This window comes from Sus scrofa, chromosome 2, assembly GCF_000003025.6.
Source record: "Sus scrofa isolate TJ Tabasco breed Duroc chromosome 2, Sscrofa11.1, whole genome shotgun sequence".
NCBI lineage: Eukaryota > Metazoa > Chordata > Mammalia > Artiodactyla > Suidae > Sus > Sus scrofa.
The window spans coordinates 138849032-138864182 of record NC_010444.4 but is presented as its reverse complement, the minus strand read 5'-3'; positions in this window follow the sequence as shown (position 1 = coordinate 138864182).

Genomic DNA, 15151 nt, shown 5'->3' with positions numbered 1-15151 from the left:
TCTTCTAAGATTTCAGCAGATTCTCTTCAAATATTGTTTTCTGGCTTTTTAATTGTGGGAAAGGGGCTGACCTAAATATGTTAGTTTTGAAAAAGTAGAAACGTCCTATCTGCTTTCATCTATGTCAGTTTGATAGCACAAGTGGTATCTCATTGTTACCCTCATCTCAGGTCTACGGTTAGTACAGAGCAGTCCACCTTTGACTGATTAGAAAATTAAGTCACTGTGTTTAAGTGACTAGAGGCTATTATTATTTTTTTTGGCTTTTTTTTTGGGGGGGGCATACTTGTGGCATATGGAGGTTCCCAGGCTAGGGGTCGAATCAGAGCTACAGCCACCGGCCACAGCCACAGCAACGCCAGATCCGAGCCACGTCTGCGACCTACACCACAGCCCACAGCAATGCCGGATCCTTAACCCACTCAGCAAGGCCAGGGATCAAACCCGCAACCTCATGGTTCCTAGGCGGATTCACTTCCGCTGTGCCGTGACGGAAACTCCACTAGAGGTCATTTTTATATTTGAAAGTGATGACGAAAGTCATAAGACCTACTATCAATTTGAGCAATGTGTGTGAGGGGGAAAAAACTAGCCCACCAAGCAGTTTAAGGGCGTAGTAGTTGGAAGAGAGCTGTATTATGATTGTATTCTGTTAAATTCTGCTCTTTCAACAAAATTCTTGTATACCCATAGCAATGAGAACGGCAGCAAAAACACCTCAATTAATAATGCAGCAAACTATCCTTCCACTCATCAATTGGCTGATTGACTCCGAAATACTGATTTAACACCTAACATGTCTAAACCCTGTAAAGTTCGTGAAATGGAGTCATGAGTGACGAGGATCGAGTCTTTCCTTTCTCCTAAGGGATAAAAAGGAAGTGAGGGACAGAGTTTGAGGGAAGAACTCTAGCTGTGCGGAGTTCCTGTCATGGCCTAGTGGTTAAAGGACCCGACTAGGAACCATGAGGACGTGGGTTTGATCCCTGGCCTCGCTCAGTGGGTTAAGAATCTGGTGTTGCCGTGAGCTGTGGCTTGGACCCCGTGTTGCTGTGGCTTGATGCATGCCAGCGGCTACAGCTCTGATTTGACCCCTAGCCTGGGAACCTCCATATGCTGTGGGTGCAGCCCTAAAAAGACAAAAACAAAAAAACCCTGTAGTTGTGGAGTCAGAAAGAAGTAGTGTTCTGCTCTCAGGAACCTCAGAGAAAGTGACATCATGTAGGAAACAAAGCGTGCAATTCACTTTCCCAATATTATACAAAAAAACTAACATATGCTACAAGTGGTGAACGAGCGAGGTGATAAGTCCTTGCTGTGTGCCTCTACTGCGGCAGGTTGAGCCCGCCGTTCTACTCTGGGCTTCAGCTTTGCACCTCTACACAGGGTGATGATGTTCACTAGATTACCTCTAATGGTTTTTTCCTTGCGTTTTATTTATGTATTTATTTATTGGGTTTTGTGACCATAAAATCTACAGCCCGTGGTAAGAAGGCAGTTTTAGGTTCAGTAGTTCTTAACACCCTGAGACACTAGAGGGCAGTAAAACCACACTCACGTTAAAAACGCACATCCGGATGCTGTGGGTTCCCACAGGCTCTTCGTGCTAACATGCACACGTCTTCCCGCCTAAGTGGATTCTGCCCTGACTATTACACACGGACTTTCCTCATCGTTCCCATCTCTGAGAGGTCACCTTCACAACCATTTTCCTGCTCCTGATCTTTACTGAAACAACAGAAATTTAGAACTCCCGATTTGGAAAGAGAACATAATATTTGACGTTGGGACTATGCAAGGAAATCCCAGACATGTGGGTGTTACATCTAAGAGCCTTTTGTGTCTGATCAACTCCTGTATTGAATCAGAGTGGAAATAGGCCAGGTGGCATTCTGTGCACCAAACTCTTGTTTATGTGAAAAAATGGAGAGCACAGAATAGGAGCCTTTCAGGACCAACCTGACATCCACTGTGCCAAGAGCCAGCACCCTGGTGGTCCAGGGCTGCGGTCAGGAACCTCAGTGTGAGAAGCACCCAGAAACCAGAGGAAGGATGCTTCTGGGAGCTGGAAACAGTGAAAATCTGTTCTTTCTCTGTTTTTAAGGACGTATTTCAATTGCAGCAGAATTAATGTGATTCAAAACTGAGGGAAAGAGTCCCTGATCCTGAGGCATAGGTTGCCCTGGGCAGACTGGGGAGGCCTTGTATCCCGCCTACTCAGTGTAAAAGTGGGTAGATGAGGGCCCAGCAAGGAAGGAGTGGTCTTAAACGAACTCTCGCTAGAAGCCTATGACCAGGTCATCCTGCTGTGAGTCTTGCTCTAAGGTTCTTTAGACTTATGCAGATTAGTGCAGATTTGGGGAATAAGCAATTTGGGGATGACCAACCTGTATTCAGGTGTTGCTGTCATGGTTCCGAGAATGTGTTGAATGGTCCACTCACACTCAGGACGGGCAAGTTCCAGCTGGCCACTCTGAGATCTGGAGAACCAGCATGCTTCTAGAACATACTTTCAGACAGGGGTCTTTGCTCAGCAGGTCAGCTCCTTTTCTTGTGTATTACCATCCTTTCATCACCTAAAAGGCTCAGTGGTCACTGGAAGAGGCTGGCAGGCTTCTGTGTGAACAAATCTCTCACCCTTTGCTCTCTTAAGGGACTGAAAGCTATATTACCCAACCTGGTATTTCCATCTTTTGTTTTACCAAACCCTGCGTTCTTGTCCTCTCCTATTAGTGAAGATGAGTCTGGCAATTAGTTGAGATTACTCAGAGGGGAAATGGAAGTAAAGTAATGCATATCTTACACCCATTATGAACCAGAGAGTAAGAATGCTACTTTGAACACACAGCTTTATTCAACTCTCAAAAATACCCTTGTCAGTGAGAGACTGCCATTCCCATTTTACAGGTGCAGAAACTGAGGTTCAGAAAGTTTGAGAGACTGGTCAAGGGTCAAGGAAAGTCTAAGCTGCAGGGCCAAGGTCGAAAGCATGGTGTGTTTCATTCTACAACCCATTTTTGTCCAGAGAGAAGGAGACCCCTGATTAAGGAAATTAGGTTCCAGAATATTAGGCACCCAAAGCAGGTTAGAGAGGACCAGAAAAGAAGGGGTTTCCAGATAAAGAGAGGATTTCTCCAGGCTGGCCCAAGGCTGAGCTCAGAACCTGTGGTATCAGCTCTGGTGGACAGGGTTGTGATTGTGAAGTGGGTGCATGCTGACTATCATGCTGGGTACCAATTCTGCATGATGTCTGGGTACCAATTCTGCATGATGTCTTGGGCCTTCCGAAGCCCTTTTATGTGCATTATCTCATTTGTTTCTCACCAAAATTCTGCCAACATGAGGAAATGGTGTTGCTAACATTAGGCTATGTTTGAATGGATTTTTATATAATTTGATACAGTCTGATATATTTTCAGAAGGAAGGAAAGAGCAAGCCTATTGTACAGCCTCCCCATGTTCAAGATGGGAAAACCCGGGATTAAAAAGACTCACTTTCGGCCACAGGAGAAGACATTGTGGATAAATGAAGGGATAGTTGACTGTCAGCCTCAGAGAAAAAAGCCACTCTGGGTGACACTGTGTTCCATACGTAGCATGAAGGCTCTGGTGCGTCTCATTCTCATTCATTTATCCACCGTTTTCACCCACCTAGAGTTGTGCTCAACTGATCAATAAAACGGTGAGCAAAAACAAACACGGTCCTGCCTCGGGAGAGGGAACTTTTCATTTTGTGCCAAGATGACGGGTATGTGCTCATCTCTAATTGTGGTTTTGATCTTCATTTCCCAGGTTGCTAATGAGGCCGAGCACCTTTTAATGCAGGTGGTCATTAAAATGTCCTATGTGAGGAGATTAAATGAACACACTTGAGTTTCTGCAGGTCCCTCTGGCTCCAGCATGGAGAACAGACTGAAGGGAACCCATTACGAGGCTGGCTCAGAAGTCCAATCTGGCAGCTCAGATCAGGGAGAGAGGGTATCAGACTCTAAGAGAAACTGAGGTGATGACGTTGAGGGCAGCAAGAAATGAGAAGTCCCAGGAATTCTCTGGAATTTCTGAAATCGGAATCTAATACACGGCACAAAAATTTTTCTTAAAGCACTTGTAAAATTCTTCACACTCCATTATCATTCTTATGGCTATCGGAAAATTTGTTTGATATACAAGATTAAAGAAGAAGTAGAAGGTTTAATGTCATTACAAAGAACTGTAACTTGCAGCAATATTCACACTCTGGATAAACGCCAGCAAACGTTAAAAGAGAGTATTCCAGTAATGCAGCATTCAGCTCTCCCAGCAAGACTAAGGACATGACACAGAATCGCAGGTCAAAAATGCCAATTTAAAGACTTCATTTGTTAAAATGACTATTTCTTGGACCATCACTCATAGGACTTGTATAAAATATACTATATTTAAAAGCTTATTAATATTTATATTATGTGCAAGAATGACTCACCATTAGCAGCAGACAGGTGCAGGGATCAACTTACAAGTGTGGCAGGAGCTACAGGGGAAACAGATTAGACTGTCAATGGCCTGGTTCCTTAACTTGCCGCTCTCTGCCACTTTCTCCTGCTCCTTGCTTTCAATGTGAAGTCAGTGGATCCTTCCAACCAAGCAACTCTCTATCCTCTTAACAGGCTTTAATTTTCAAAAGAGATTGTAGTACTTGTTCCCCATTTTCCTGACTTCTTGATCCATTTTTTTTTTTCTCAGAATTGGGAATTCAGGAATCCTAGGATGGAAACATAGGGCATACGATAGCTTGGCATGTTGGAACAGCTGAGAAGTGGCTGATGACTCTCGTACCTGTTTTTCCTCTGTGTCCTCTCCAAACTGATTAGTCTCCTTAAGACTGGTCATCATGGGGTAGGTCAAATATAAATATATTCAGAGAAATAATCAACCCTGCCCTGTTATCCAAAATGAGAACTAAATTCCATACAATGCACTCTTACTCTTCTTTGAAAAAGTAATATGCTTTTTGAAAGAGCAGAGAACAGACTGAAAGACAAGTCTTCCCAATAATCCAGGGCCTTTCCACGGCACCATCAAGCCCTGACCTTGGTAGGGGACTGGATGGGTCAGCTAAGGATTTGAGCATGAGAGTTCCCTTTGTGGCTCAGCAGTTTAAGGATCTGGCATTGTCTCTGCAAGGATATGAATTTAATCCCTGGCCTCACTCAGTGGGTGAATGTTCCTGTGTTGCCATGGCTATGACATTGGTGCAGCTGCAGATGCAATTCAACCTCTGGCCCAGAAACTTCCACATTCCGCCGGTTTGGCTATCAAAGGAAAAAAAAAATAAAAAGAAAGAAAAAAAAGAGACTATTTTTTTTTCCTGTACTATATGTTCTTGCCTCCTTGGTCATAGTTGACCATAGTTGCTTGGGTTTATTTTTGGGCTTTCTATCATGTTCCATTGATCTATATTTCTACTTCTGTGCCAATACCATGCTATTTTGATGACCGTAGCTTTGTAGTACAGTCTGAAATGAGGGAGCCTGATTCCTCTGGTCCTTTTTTCCTTTTCAATATTGCTTGGCCTATTAGGGGTCTTTTTTGTTTTCATACAAATTTTAAAATATTTTGTTCTAGTTCTGTGAATAGTAACATTGGTAATTTGATAGGGATTGCACTGAATCCATGATTGCCTTGGGTAGTATAGTAATTTTGACAAAACTGATTCATGTATAAGCAATGAGGCCCTACTGTATAGCACAGGGAACTATATCCTATCTCTTGGGATAGAACATGATGGAAGATAGCATGAGAAAGGAATGTTTATGTATATATGACTGGTCACTATGCTGTACAGCAGAAACTGGCACAATACAGCAAATCAATTATAATTTTTTAAAGAGAGAGATTTGAGCATGATTCTGGAGGATGATTTTCTTTTAGACATACAAAATATGTCTTTTGTAGACATACTTGATTTAAGTACTGAAACAAATATTTTGCTCAATCATTAGCTACTCCTAAAGATTAGGAAGTTACACCTGGGAAGCATGGCTAAGTGTGTCTTACTGAAGGATGCATGGTTTAAAAGATAGGAATTTGACAAAAACATGAATGCAAAAATAAAATGAATATACTGAGATAAAAATAAAAATAATTTGCTTAAGTGTCAATAACAAAGTCCCTAAGTCACCAAATAATCTCAGATCTTCTCCTTTATTTCTGAATCCAAAAGGCTTTTCCCCAAAATGCATTAGAGATTCAAAGCAGAGATGAAAGCAGAGATTTCATCTGGCTGCTGGCAAGGTTTCTAATAGCATAGTTTTCTCTAGGACTTATCCAGGAATGCGTGGTGATTCCCAGTGCTGAAATCTATACCTGGTCTGGAAAGATACTTTTCTATTTTTTCACTTATTCATTAACTAATTATTAAGCACCCTCTGGGCACTTGGCACGTCCCTTTTGTTTTAGCACATTTGTCATAGCTTTCCCCACAGGGAAATATTTTTCAGGCTATGTAGGTATAAAAAAAACTGGGAAGAAAATGAACACGGCAGACAGCAGAGGAATACAATGTTCTAGAAGAATCTTAAAAAACTTAGCTATATATAGATCTAGAAATAAATGGCCTTCCTTTGATTGGAAGAGGTACTTCTAAAAGAACTTGAAAAAAATAGGACAAGAGAATGGTGGTGAAGTGGGAAAAATTATCTAAAACTTGTCTGTCTGGTATAATTTTTTTTTATAAAAAATAAGAGGCATCACATTATCACATATACCGAGAAAAAAAAAGTTATTTGAAGAGATGGCAAATCTTCCAAAAAGGCTTCTTCTTCTTCTTCTTTTTTTTTTTAAGACTAGAGATAAAAATCAAGGAACTGATTGAAAATGGGAGAAGAAACTTGAAACTTTTGGCTTGCTAGGTTTTTTAGGACTGACATTTTATTTTGCAAAGGCATTTGTGGCTTGAGAATTTATATAGGATGTGGGAGGCCTAGGAAATACCTTCATAATTTTATTCATTCTTTTCCTTTAAGTATAAATTAATTACTTGCCTCCAGTTCATGCTCATTTTGAGGAAATCAATGCCAGTAAATAAGGAAACCAACTATCAAAAATGCGCAACAAGGAGTTCCCATTGTGGTGCAGCAGAACCAAATCCAGCTAGTATCCATGAGGATTCAGGTTTGATCCCCGCCCTCACTCAGTGGCTCAGGGATCCAGAACTGCTTTGAGCTGTGGATGTTGCAGATGTGGCTCGTATCCCACGTTGCTGTGGCTGTAGAAAAAAAAAAAGGGGGGGGGCAACAAGAAGGATTTGGAGCCAGGTCTTAATGGACTGCATGCATGATGAGCATAAATCAGATTATCAAAATCTGCCAATAATCTAGGAAATTCAAGGTCAACAAGAGTATTCCAGGGCAGGGCTTCTCAGCTTTAGCTGTCCAAGGAATCACTCAGAGACTTTTTAAATTTTTCATGCAAGGTTCTCAGCAACAGCAATTGGCCTGTGAAAATGAAGATTTTTAAATGCTCCTCAAATAAGTCTGATATTCAGTCAAAACTAGGAACTATTCCTCTAAGAAGCTGATCAGGGCAGTGAGTTGGTGGTATCTTGTTGTCCCTTCACAGTCAAGTCTTGGAAGCCTAGGAAATCTCAGTCCAACTTTTCCCCTGGGCCCCAGTCAAGCCCAACAGGGAGACCTCAGAGTGTGAAGGTGTCTCTCCTTGCAGGGCCCCACAGGGCTCCCACCCCACTTTGTTCTCTACACGCATGAGACGTGTCTCTGTCCTTGTTTCACAAGTGTTTCCCCTCACAGGGACCATCACGTGCTGCACAAGACTGAGCCCTGATGGCGCAACGTCACAGATTCACATGGAGTTTTTAGTTGTTTTTCTCTTCTTTTGCTTTCCATTCTGTTTTTGTTTTGTTTTGCTTTGTGTTTACCTTGATTTTAAAAGTGCGTGACTCCTAAACTGACACAAAGCAAACGGAACTGTGACCTCCGCTTCCTCATCCATACGGCTGGCTTCCTGTAAGGTCATGTTTCTTATACTAAAACCCTTTTTGGAAAATCATTTCTATCTTCCTGTTGGATGCTGCGACATGACCCACCCCACCCTTGTGCTGACTGTGACATCTGGGCACCCCGAACAGTGCCATGAGGCAGCTGCAGAGCCATGAATTTTCAATGCAGGCTTTTACCTGCTTCCTTGAGCGTGTGCAGCTCCATTAAGGAAGGTCCACAGTGTGGAGTCATGAGAAAGTGCGTCTGCCAGCTGGACGGCTCCTTGTACACACAGTAAACCTGCAGCTGCACTGTCTGCCCACATGAAGAGCTCGGGGTCAGCCTGACCTGAAGTAGAGCCCAGAGAAACAGCCACACAGGAATGGATGCTTGCTGTCCTTGTACTGTGAATTTCAATCTCTTGCCACCACCTGCAACTTGACCTTGGCCAGACCTCAGCAGACAGTGCCCAGGACAGGAAGGGGTGAGGTCTTGTGAACTCCCATGTTCAACATCTCCCCCAACCTAGCTGCCTCGTTCTCCTTCCTCTTCTTCCTCCTGCCAACTGTCATCATCTCCTGAAGGGCCGAGTGTGGAGCTGGGGTGGGGAGGAGCTGGGTGCCCTCAGAGCTGCAGGCAGAACACTTATGTCTGCTTCTTGATCCTGAGATGGTGAAACCCACACCCAGGGATTCAGGCTTTTGAACCCTTGAGCAAATCACCTGAGCTTGTTGAGCCACCCTGTTCTCATCTATAAAACAGGAACATGGTAATTTTGCCTTCACTGGTTACACTCATATGGAAGAGAGGAGGTCCAGTGCTTAGCAGGGACGACCCCAGTAAGCATGAGCCCTGGTTTTGCATGAACACTGGTTCGGCACTGCCTCTTGCATGTGGGGCACCCAGGCATCCTGGGATTCCTGGCTCAGGAAGTGGAGGTCACTGCCTCCCTGTCTCTGGATGAGCATCTTTCTTACCTGCTGCCCTGGGTTGTATCTTGCTCATAGGCAAGCCCTCGAAATAGAGGGGATGCCCCATAAATGCTCAGCTCTAGGGGGAGAAGGTGCTCAGGGCAAACGGCAGGGCTGATTTTCAGCCAGATGTGTTTAGGGGTCCTTGCAGTAATCACAGGAAGTGACAAGGGAGAAGGAACAGAAGTTACAGTAGTACCAGCTAGGCCTGCTGGTGGGGGCGGAGACAGCGTGTGGCACTTGACTTCCTTGGAGGGCACGCTGATTGCATGTGACAGGGCAGGTCCTGGGAGATGGGGAGGGGCTTAGGGGATTCCCAGCTTTGGCTGGGAGATAGAAGGGCAGCTCTTCCAGGAAAACTCTCACTCCCCCATTAACATTAAGAGGGGACACATACTACAACCTTGTGATGTCTTAGAAGGTCCTGGGTTACCAGGCACATCTGTGCTTCAATTTTAATGCTTAGCTCAGGCACCCACTAGACAATGAGCCCTGGGCATGTTATTTCTTATCTTCTTATCTGCAAAATGGAAATAACACCTGCAGCTCCATGGGGTTGACATGAGGATGAATTAAACAATGTATGAGATCACAACCTCACACACAGGGTGAGTTGTGGTTGTTATTAAGGGGCAGTCAGTTGTGGGATCTCAGAAGGGCTTGACATCCTGCTTGGCCACTTACCAGTTGTGTGACCTTGTACTTGACTTCTTTGAGCCCATCTGTGAAGTGGGGATAATTTTATGTGTCTCTCCCACCAGACCAGTGGTGATAAGACACCTTGCATGGATTAGGTACCTGTGGGCCTTACAGAGGCTTAGCACCTCTTCTCTATGGACAAGCTACTTCAGAGACTGGGTCAGGCTGGATCTCTGAAGGGCTCCCTTTGTGCTTCTGACTCTGGGAGCCTGCTGAGTTCACCTGACTCCATGCTCACTGCCAGATTCCTCTTGAGTCTCTGTTTTGGGGTTCCTGGGATCTGAAGGGGAAAGACTCTTTCCTCTGTCTTTCAAGACATTCCCTAAGCTAGGAAGACTCAGCCAGGGTCTGTGCCCTCCCCATCCAATGGCAGTTAAGGCCTCCCAAACTATCCTTTGGTTTTGCAGCAAAAAGGTTATTTGGGGGTGCCCATGTGAAAGGGGTCCCCTTACCCACAACACTTGCTGTGACCTGAGAAATAGGCACATTCAGCCGGTGACCATCCCAGTCATCCTGTAACAGTCACACAGGGCTTGCACGCACAGCACACCAGCTGTTGACTGGGGTTTCCACTTGGCATTCATGGGGGAGGTGGGCAGTCCTGCTTCTCAGGGTAAACAGACCTTACGAGTTCCCTTTGGAAATAACCTCCAGTGTGTCCAGATCATATACAAACATCTGTGATTGTTCCATCATGAGCTGTGGGTTCTGTACCAATCCAAATATGCTACTCTACTCCGTAGCACTCAAAACCAAAGACAAGGCTCCAGAATTAGTTATTCTTAGAGTCTATTTCAGTAAAAGTTCCCAAGGAAGCTGATGATACCCACAAAATGAGACAATTTCCTCACATTACACTCTTCGTTTTCAGTAGCTTCATGGTTTTTGCCCTCCCCCACTCTGACTACTTTCTTGATAACCAGAGAACTTCGAGGTACTTTCTGTTGCCCCTGCATAATTTTTCCCTGTCTAGGCAGCGTGGAGGCTAGCAGCCAGAGCTTAGATGGGTTCACATCTGAGCTTGGTTTAGCATCAAGGCCCAAAGCAGCATTCTCTTCTACTTTTATTTTAGCTATTGCAGATAAACAAGAATCAAATGATTGTATGTTTAGTATGCTTATCCTTTTGCATTTCCTTATACTTCCAGTGATTCAACTCTATAGGAGGTGGATCTATCTCTAAATTCCACTGGTGATTTTTACCTTTGGTAATTGACCTTAACACAGTACCTGCTCCATGCCACAGGTGACCATGTGGCTGCCTAGGAATCAAAAGTTCTTCTTTCCACGCTATTTCATTCTTTCTGCCCAAACCATGTTTCTGTAAGCCAGGGGCAAGTTAGCAAATCTCACGCCTGACTCCAACGAAAAGGGTTCCAGAAGCCAACTCCAACAGGTGTGTTGGGGAAGGGGGGGGGGGGCTTTCCTCTATACCATCAAGCAATTCCCAGGCACCTACAATTCAACTCAACTCTGACTCCATCCCCAAAAGACAGCATCAAATCACACAGGTTAATGGTTCAGTCCTACAAGACCTCCCCTGCCTCAACCTCAAAAGTCACAAGCCTAGCTTGTTACCTGTGCTTTGTTTGGACTGACTGGCTATAGATGGGAAGTTCCAGTGACCCCTTCCTCAGGTTCAAATAATTTGCTAGAGGAGTTCACAGAGCTCAGAGAAACATCTCACCTATCGGATCACCAGTTTATTACACAAGGACACACTCAGCAACAGCTATAAGCATAGCGCATCTCATACGTACGGGGAAAGAGCAAGCAGCTTACACACCCCTCTGAGCACTCCACTCTCCCTGGATCTCCTCGTGTCCACCAACCTGGCCGGCTTCCAAACCAGTCCTTTTGGGTATTTATGGAGGTTTCATTAATAAGTCATGACTGATGAAATCATTAGCCATTGGCGATTAATTCAATCTCCAGCCCCTCTTCTCCACCTCTGGGATGGGAGCAGGAGGGGACTGAAACCTTTCAACCCTCTAATCTCATGACTGGTTCTCTTGGAAACCAGCCCCAACCAAAAGTGCATTCAAAAAGTCATCTCGCTAGACTAGCCAGACACCTTAATCACTCTCATCAATTAGGACGTTCCAAAGATTTTAGGAGCTTTGTGCCAAGAACAATGGACAAAGACCCAATATATCTTTCTTATTGCAAATAACAATCCCACGTTTTTCTAAGATTACATGCTGATCTCAGTGTCCCCTGGTAGGTATACCTTCAGCTCCCAGGAAGAGTTTATTCTTTTTAGGGCCAGCACGGTGTCTCTCAGAGCCCTAAGGAAAGGGTAATGCATGTGGTAGGAATGCAGTGTCTACCATGTTTAAGGGAACTAGGGAAAGGCTGAGCAGTCACGGCGCAATGAGCCTAGACATACACTGGGGGGCACTGGAGGACAAGACTGTGACCACATCTGAGGCCTCCAGACAGGAACCCTGGCGGCCATTCCGGCAACAGTAGCACCCTCACTGCACAGTCAGGGAGAATAACCCAGGGAGAGGCTCTTCAGCAAGAACAGGGAGGGCTAAAAACCCAGCAGAGGAAATGACCAGAGCCAGGTCCTTCCAATCTTCCCACACTTGTGCCTATGGCCCCTCGAACCCCAGAAGTGCCTGGGTCTGACACTGGGGTGCCCAGATGTCTGGGGGGGGAGGATTTCTTCCATCTGAGCATGTCCCCTTTGTGCCAGATGCAGGGAAGAGGGCTTAAACTTGGCACAGACCCCAGACAGAGTCACAAGGAGGAGAGACCACACTGCCTAAGGCCTCAGGGAGCCAAGAAAAATACCCCAGAACAGAGGACTCCATGGGCTCCACCAAGCTTTTCTCTGAAAGCTGCTGCTAAACCCAGCAGCACCAGCAGTTCCCAGGAAACCTGCAAGACTGGCTCTGTCCCTGTTGGTGTAACCCCCACCATAGCAGTCCTGTCGCACCTCTGGCCCCTTCTCTGAGCTGACACCTTCTGCTGGTGATGTGGAAAAGCTGCTCCCCACGGCCCCACCCACACAGAGCTTCAGACTAATCTTCTGGGCTGCAGAGGGAGGGTGGTCTGTGGGTGGGTGGGGGTTAAAGCACAGGGAGTGTTTCAGTATTTTTCAGCAGCTGTGTTTCCTTCAGGCCTTGACCTTGGCAAGAGGACTACTTTCCAACTATGTTCAAGGCAAGGGCTTTTGAGGACAGGATTTGTCAGCAAAGACATATGACTGCAGTTGTAGGGGTCAGGCAGGGCTGGGGAGGCCTAGAACACACCCTGGACAGGCCCTGGGGCTGAACCCAGCAGTGTTCTTTTCCTCTGGTGTCAGTAAGACTTACTGGGGAACTACCCTCAGCATGACAGCCGCAATTCATTCTGATTCATGGCCCCTGCACATCCTGCTGCCACCGGGAGGAGGTGTATTTGGAATGGCAGATGAGGCTGGTAATTCCATTCCTGGTGCTCCCTGCCCTGGTCCTGGCAGAGCTCTGCACCCTCCCTCTGCTGGCCTCGGAGGAGAGAAGGCCAGCCTGGCCTACCCTGCCTGCCTCTGCTCCCACTCCTGCTGGGCCACGACCGCCATCCCCACTCCCCACTCCCCACTCCGACTCATGCCTCACAGCTCTCCACCTGCTCCAGCTCGCCTCTTGAGTCAGCCTCACCCAGGGCTTCAGGCCAGGCCACATCTCTGCCCCTTTGCCACTAGGTGCTCCTTTGGCCTTATCACACTGGCTCTCTCTTACATGTGACTAATATTTAGTGACATCTCCTTCTTTCCTGGGCTGTGAACCCCTGGAGTAGAGGGCAATGGTTCCTTTTCTTTGTTAAAAAAATGTAACAAATGTTTACAGAGCAACCACTATGTTCCAGGCACTGAGCTAAGTGCTAGGGAGCAAGAGAGCCATGATCCCAATTCTCATGAAGCTAAAAGACTAGCGGAAAAACACAGGAACAGAAAGGTCATGCACAGTGATAAATACTACAAAAACAAAAACAGCTTCTGTGATTGGGAGGGGTGGGAGCTACTTTCAACTCAAGGGCAGGAAGTGACAGCTGCATTGAGATCTGAAAGAAGAAGGTGCCTGAGGGTCAGAGTCCTACCTAGCAGACAGCTGCTTCCACTGCCTACCCAGAGCCAGGGAGTGGCCAGCCAAGGGAGCAGCACGTGCAAAGGCCCTGAGGTAGGACAAGCTTGATTTTCTAGAAACTGACAGATGATCAGTGCAAGAGTACAACGAGTTCAGGCAGAGGAGAAGAGATGAAATGTAGAACTGGAATGTCCCGGTGGAACTCCCGACTCCCCTACAAAACCTGCCCCTCCCATTGTCTTCCCCATCTCAGTATAAAGAAGAGCTACCCTGATCCTGCCTGGGTATGAAGCCTTGGAGTGCCCCTTGGTCCTCTCTCACACCCCACAGCCAACCCTGGGCAGGTCCAGTTAGCTCGGCCATGTACATAGACTCTGACCACCTCTGCCGTCCTCCACTGCTGCCAACCTGGTCCACCCCTGCTTGGACTATGCTCCCCTGGTCCCCAGTATCCCCTCTCACTCCCCACCCCCCAGTGGCACCCTTTCATAACATAAGTCAGGTATGGCACTGCTCTACTCAAACCCCCTCACAGTTTCCCACTCATTCAGAGTGTAATTTAAAGCTCCTATGGGGACCCATGAGACCTTACAGACTCCTGAACTCTTCTGCCCTTCCTCCTCACTCGCTCTGCTCCAGCGGCCACCCCCCTTTCCTGAAACGTACCAAGCACACACCGACCTCAGGGCCTTTGCACTTGCTCTTTCCTCTTTGGTGCATGTCCTCCCCGCCCCACCCCCACCCTCATCCCCACTGGATATTCACATGGCTCCCTCTCTTAAAGCCTTTTATGTCTCTGCTAAAATGTGAATTTATTATGGACACTATCGTCCCTCCCCTCTCCTCCTCTTTGTTGCCCCCCTCACCCATCCCCAAAACTTTTTTTTCTTTTTTTTTTTAGAGCTGCACCCATGGCATATGGAGGTTCCCAGGCTAGGGGGCTCATCGGAGCTGCAGCTGCCAGCCTACACCAGAGCCACACAACACCAGATCCGATCTGAGCCATATCTGTGACCTACACCACAGCTCACAGCACACTGGATCCTTAACCCACTGAGAAAGGCCAGGGACCAAACCCACAATCTCAGGGTTCTAGTCAGATTCGTTTCCACTGTGCCATGATGGGAAGTCTCCAAGAACTTTTTCTCCCCCTCTATGATGCTTAGCATTTTCTGACATATTTATTTGGTTGCTTGTTTGTTGCCTGTCTCTCCCCCCTACGATGGAGTCTCAGAAGGAACTTTGCTTTGTTCACTGCTCTATTTCCAGCACTTACCACAGTGCTGGGCATGTGTCAGACCCTCAAAAAAATTCTTTTGAGGTCAGAAACACAGGCAGGGCCAGGCCATGGGGAATATCACAGACCATTTTAAGTAGTGTGGATTTTATGCTACGAGCAATAAGAAGCCATTGGAAAGCTCTCAACAGCAGTG